This window comes from Pteropus alecto, unplaced genomic scaffold (genome assembly GCF_000325575.1).
Source record: "Pteropus alecto unplaced genomic scaffold, ASM32557v1 scaffold86, whole genome shotgun sequence".
NCBI classification, from domain to species: domain Eukaryota; kingdom Metazoa; phylum Chordata; class Mammalia; order Chiroptera; family Pteropodidae; genus Pteropus; species Pteropus alecto.
The window spans coordinates 1,699,851-1,705,945 of record NW_006442109.1 but is presented as its reverse complement, the minus strand read 5'-3'; the positions used below and the strand labels follow the sequence as shown (position 1 = coordinate 1,705,945).

The 6,095-nt window shown below is 36.2% G+C and overlaps 1 protein-coding gene across 1 annotated transcript in view; it reads right to left on the bottom strand.

The window, feature by feature from the left end:
• EXOC5 (exocyst complex component 5) overlaps positions 1-6,095 on the bottom strand; it is a 36,812-nt gene that overhangs the window by 30,270 nt on the left and 447 nt on the right. The gene's annotated exons all lie outside the window — the stretch shown is intronic.

Genomic DNA, 6,095 nt, shown 5'->3' with positions numbered 1-6,095 from the left:
GGTTAACCCATCAGAGGACTGAGAATTAAGCATGGACTAGATCACAAGAATCCAGAGAGAGGTGATAATTAAGACCAATGAATGATAACCTTGTACTTTTTATCATCATTGCTATCATCATAATGGCACTTGGACTGTACGATAAGGGTTATTATAGTAGGAAAGTGCAAATAGAAGTCTCTGAAAATGCCTGCTCTCTACTCAGTATAATAAATCAAGTGGAATGGCAAAAATCAGTGCTATTCTTAAAGCTCTAAAGCAAGGATCAGCAAATTTTTTCTTAAAGGGCCAGACGGTAAATATTTTAGGCTTGCAGGCCATACAGTCTGTTACAACCATTCAACTGTAACACTATAGTACCAACGTAGCCATAGATAATATGTAAACAAATGGGCATAGCCATGTACCAATAAAACTTTAAAAACCATTTTAAAGTTTAGGCTGTAAGTTTGCTGACTCCTGATCCAAAGGATCTTATAAAACCAAATAAATCTCAAGAACTTGCTTTTCTAATACTCAACCTTGCTACGAAGGAGTTTACAATGAAAAAAAAGATAGCCAAATTAATAATTTCTAAGACCTCCAAATGATCAAGTCCTTCCAAGAGGATTCTGAAAGATCCTGTAAACAATTTTCTTCCAAAATCTTTCAGAATTTCCTGAACTTGACAAAGGTATATCTTCACCTTCTATTTTACTACAGTAATTGAAAGCAAAAACTGCCAAAACAAAAACAAAAATCTAAGAAGTATGCACTGCAGACTAAGATACTATCATATTAAATCCAACTTTACATAATTGGTTACTATGTTTCTCTGTTAAACTGAATTCATTTCATACTCTTTACGAATGCTACCAATTGTAAGAAAAACATGAGGTTTGTGGTCATTTCTATTAAAAATTAAGACATCAAGCCCTTGGATAGGAACAAAAATCCCTAATTTAACATTGTCTTTGAGAAAATCCAACTAAACTTTTATATTTTTTATAGCATCTTTCTCAAAAATACAATGCGTTACAACCATCCGTATCTGCCTCTCTACTCTGCTCTCCCAAAAAAGTCATGTTAGCTCCCTTCAGGATGGCCTATAAAGCCTTCTCAAAGCTTCCCCCAAACTGCCTCTGTGGTCTCAACATCTTGTTAGAAGCCACCACTCCCACACCTAAAACATGCACACGTTTTGAGAAGATCCTAACTCTTCTCAATATTTCCTGAACGTACCTCAACTTACAAATTGGAGTCATCTTCTATCTCTGCCTTGGAATGAGCTTCTCCTGAAAAGTTTCTACTCATTTATCAACACCTAATTTATATGTATTACTATATGAAAACTTCCCTGGAAGAGATCCTGTATTCCTACTGCACTATATTATCTGTTAATGAATTTCTCCCTGTAATCTTGTGATATGAGAAATATATTTTGGTCTTTGTACCCAGCTTCTGGCCACAGCTCCTAAAATCTTTGCAATTTCCTAAGTGATAAAGATGCTAGGAGCATCTCTTATTCTAATACTTGGTCTTTGATCCTGGTTCCTGACATAGAGCTCCTAATCTCCTGGAGTTTCCTGAATGATATGAGTCTTTCATTCTACTGAAGCAACTCTTGGTGGGCTCCTGAATGGGGGCTCCTCACCAGAGAGATCATGATTAGAAGACTGGAACTTTCAGCCCCAACCCCTATACTCTAAGGAAGGGAGAAGAGGTAGAGATTGAGTTAATAATCAATTATTCTTACATGATGAAGCGTCCAGATAAATCCTTAAAGTATGGGGTTCAGAGAGCTTCCAAGTTGCTGAATACATCAAGATATTGGGAGGGTGGCACACCTAGAGAGGGCATGGAAGCATTGCACTCCTTCCCCCATACCTTCCCCTGTGCGTCTCTTCCAGCTGTTCCTGAGTTGTACCCTTTTATGATAAACCAATAATCTAGTTAGTAAACTGTTTCCCTGAGGTCTGTGAGCCATCTTATAAATTATCAAATCTGAAGAGAGGGTCATGAGAACTTCCAAATTTATAGCTAGTTAGTCAAAAGCACAGGCGACAACCTGGACTGCAATAGATACCTGAAGTGGGCTGTCTTGTGGGATTGAGCCCTTAACTTGTGGGATCTGATGCTAACTCCAGGTAGAGTATGCCAAAATTGAATTGTAGGATACTCAGTTGTTGTCTGCTGGAAAACTGAATTGTTGTGAGAAAAATCCCTACACATCTGGTGTAAGAGGTATAAGGTGAGAGGAGAAAGAGTTCTTTTCCTTTCACTTCTCCAATTAGATTTTTAACTCAAAACATCTTTTAACTCCAGTATCAGGAGTGACTTCTGGCCTAGGGTAGGTAAGGTACTCAATAAAATGTTTGCTAAATGAATACATTTTCTCACATATATTACACTGTAATTGGTAGACAGGTTCCACAAACATTTATTTCAGCTAATATGGCTGAAACAAGTAGCATTTCAGCACCTTAAAGGTAAAGGAGTTATCCTTACTTGTATATTTCATGTTCATTAATACATATTTAGCTAGTTAAATGAACAAGTGACCTTTTTCATTAAGTCTGTTTAAAGAGCTTTTGTTATTTAGTTTGAAAATCTGAGCGACATAACCAAGTTTGTGTGTGAAAGTGTTCTTAGCTATTCAATTTCTAATCTGGAAGTCAAACAGCCATTGTCACCATAGTCAAATTACATGACCTCAAATACTATTATCAAAGCACTTAAAAAAAACAAATTCCCAATCCTGGCATTTAGGACCTCCACAATTAAACCCCAATTTATCCTGCATGCTACTCCTTTTCTTCATGCATGCTACACACCAGCCAAAATGAACACTTCTCTTATCTCCAGGGGCTACACTTACCTCTTTATGTCTTGGCTTTTACTGTCTGCTTTATTAGAAAGTCCCCTTACCTAGTTCCACAAACTCAAACTCAAATCTAATTTATTCTTTGTATATCATTCAAATAACATCTCCTGATCCTTTTGCACTTCTAGAGGTAATCCACCATCCTCTAAACTCCAATAGCACTTTATCTAGATCTGACACCATTTATAACTTTATTCCAAGAGTATGTAGTTATATATCTATTTTCTCTCCCTCTATTTAACAGTAAGGGCAGGTTCCATGTATAATTCAACATTTTCCAAAGTATGTTAAATGAAATTGACAAAATTAATAAGCACTAGAAAAGTTTCATTGTCTAAAATATTTGGGAAATGAACTCAGAATCTTTAACATGCTAAGGTATATTGGAAATCTCTAACGAAACAAAGTGTGCACATTGCCAAAATTTATTTGGCCTCTGAACCATTGGGGTTATTTGCAGTACATCTCATAAGATTAATATTTTTATGGCATGCCCTTTGGGACATGCAGCCTAATTAATCTTGGCACCTTATCTTGAATTTAATAGGTCCTCAGCAAATATTTGTTGAATGAATGGGTAATTGACTCTAGTTCTCAAAAAACTCTCCTATTAAAGTAACTTGCCCAGGGAGAAGAGAAGACTACAGAAGAATAACAGGCGAGAAAAGTAGTAAATGAGAAGGGAGTACAATGTCTTCAGTAGTGCAGCAAGAGAAGACAGGAATATTTGCAACAACAGAAAAAGAATTTACTATTCCAGCCATTTTTTATATGTAGAGGAATAATTAATCCAAACTACGTAAGAATTCCTGTTTAGTATGTCCATCCTGAGGTGATTATTTAGAAACACTGCACATAGGTCCTTTCAGAAAGCTTTGTCAACAAGGGTTGAAACTAAAGGTATTCTGGTCAATTTCCAGGATACTCAATATTAAAATAGCTGCATCTATTACTAATCATTTCTGTAAACTGAAGAAATATCCTATAGTTTGATTTTGTTGTATGAAGGTGTTCATGTTAAAAAAATGGAAATCTTACGGGACCAATAACAAGATTTTAAAAGAAACAAAGTTAACACATGAAATTTCATGGGTTCAAAACATAATTTTGTATTGCTTTGACCTCATTCAATGTGGAAAAATGAAAGCACAATTCAACTTAATAGTGCTTTAAAACCAGGATGCATAAAAACAAAATATCCTTGACTACATCCTGACCTCTATTTCCCACAGTTCTCCAGCTGGGACTGAGTAAGGGAAGCAAAAGAAAAAGACACTCCCTGACTTGTCCTACAACCTAGATCCAATAGCAGTAGCAACAGGAAATAGCAGCAATGACTGAGATTTGGTTTGTTTCCCCCACCCCTCCTTCTACCCTCTAAAGCAAAGAGACTAACTTTTCACTTAGGGATGAAAACTTATCCAAGAATAGAGTCTATTGTAGGGCTGAAAAGATAAATATTTTTCTTAATCATAATATTCATATTTAATTGTAACTAGTAATGTGATATGCTTTTCATTTTGATGAGGCAACGAACTATATATGATCTGAAAAGAAAAAGTCTCATGAGTTAAGATCCATAAGCATGTTTAAAGTTGCTCTATGAACCCTCTGGCCACAGAACCAGTTGGTCTCTGTCGTCACTGGTCAGTAAGTGAATATTACTGGTTATCACATAACTAGAGTCATTGAGATCCTAGAAAGTAAAAAATATATATTTCTCTACCTCCTCCCCTTCCTCCCTGGAGGGGAACAGAAATCAAACACATTTTCAAATAAGTTATGTGAACTCATGTGGTCAAACATGTAAGAAAAATAGACGTAGCATGGTCTGAAACACAATTGGGAATGTCAAGCAGAATTCATTAACTCAAAGATTAATACCTTATGAATTGTATGACAAAATAACAGTTTTCTATTAATACCGAGCTGGTCAAGTATTTCATTAAGTAAATTAAAGATCTCAACTTCATAAATAGTTTTCTACCTTTATAAAATGTAAAAAATAAAACAAAGAACTACATACAGAACTTTAGTATCTTGCCCAAAAACACACAGTAAACCTTTTAGCAAAAGGAATGTCTCCCTGCTCTTGTTGATAAACAGATGACACAATTTTGGAATTAGATAGCTAATGTAATGTATGTCCCAACCCTTAAATCTGATGAAATGCAATTAATATTTCCAAATTCTTTCTTGTACTTATAACCCTTCACTCGAAAATAACTATTTTACTACAATTTAACAATGGCATATGTTATTCCTCCATCAAAAGTATTACCTATCCAAAAGCTGACAAACTCAAAATACAGTAACAAACGTGAAAAGTTCCCAATTGTTATGAAAACTGTGGCATTCAAATTTTAAGGCAAAAAAAAGCCAAACAAAAACAAAAAACCTACTGCATCACAAGCAGAAAAAAGATCCAGTTTTCACTCATAGATAAATTCTCTATTGTTGACTGCATTCTTCTCAATTATTATTTACACATTGTTAATCATTTGGAAGCACAAGCACACACTTAAAGGGTTTTTCCTTCCTTTTTCTTCACATCTCCGTTTTCGTTTCTTTCAAAAAAGGAGATTCTTTATATGTTTCATTGTTTAGTGGTCCAATTAGAATTTTCCTATTATTTCAAACAACACAGCTTCTTAGATGGAATTTCACTAAATTAAATTTTAAGTTTTAGAGACTCAAACTCTCAAGGAAACACATTAGAATGAATGCTCACTGTCTCACGAGTTAAGGATTCATTATAGCAGTTAGGTGGGTTTTTTTTTTTTTTTTTAAATACACTTCAATTCGTTAAGATCTGAACATAAATGTTAATTTTTAGTTTTGCCACCCTTCAGCATGAAGGGTTAAGTAGGCCCGTATTGGTCTAAAAAATACTTCGGCCTTTTCAAATGTAAGGGTAAACTGACAGGCAGATAAGTGCTACTTCTCCACTTTACTAACGGAATGATTACTCAACAACCAGAAGCCCCCAAACCTCCCAATCTCAGGTGGCCCCGAGATTGAGTACCCAAGCGCCAAGTCAGGGCTAGCCTAACTTGGAGCTCATGGCTCCTCTTTCCACGCCTGAGTCCGCCCTTCCCACCACTCACGCTGAGTACACTTTCCAACGCCCAAACCCCCCAGCCCTGCGGATATAACCGCCCCTCCTCCTTTCGGACTCGGGGATCCCTTCCCCGCCTCTCCACCCCGGTCCCCAAGCCACCCCTCCCCCACT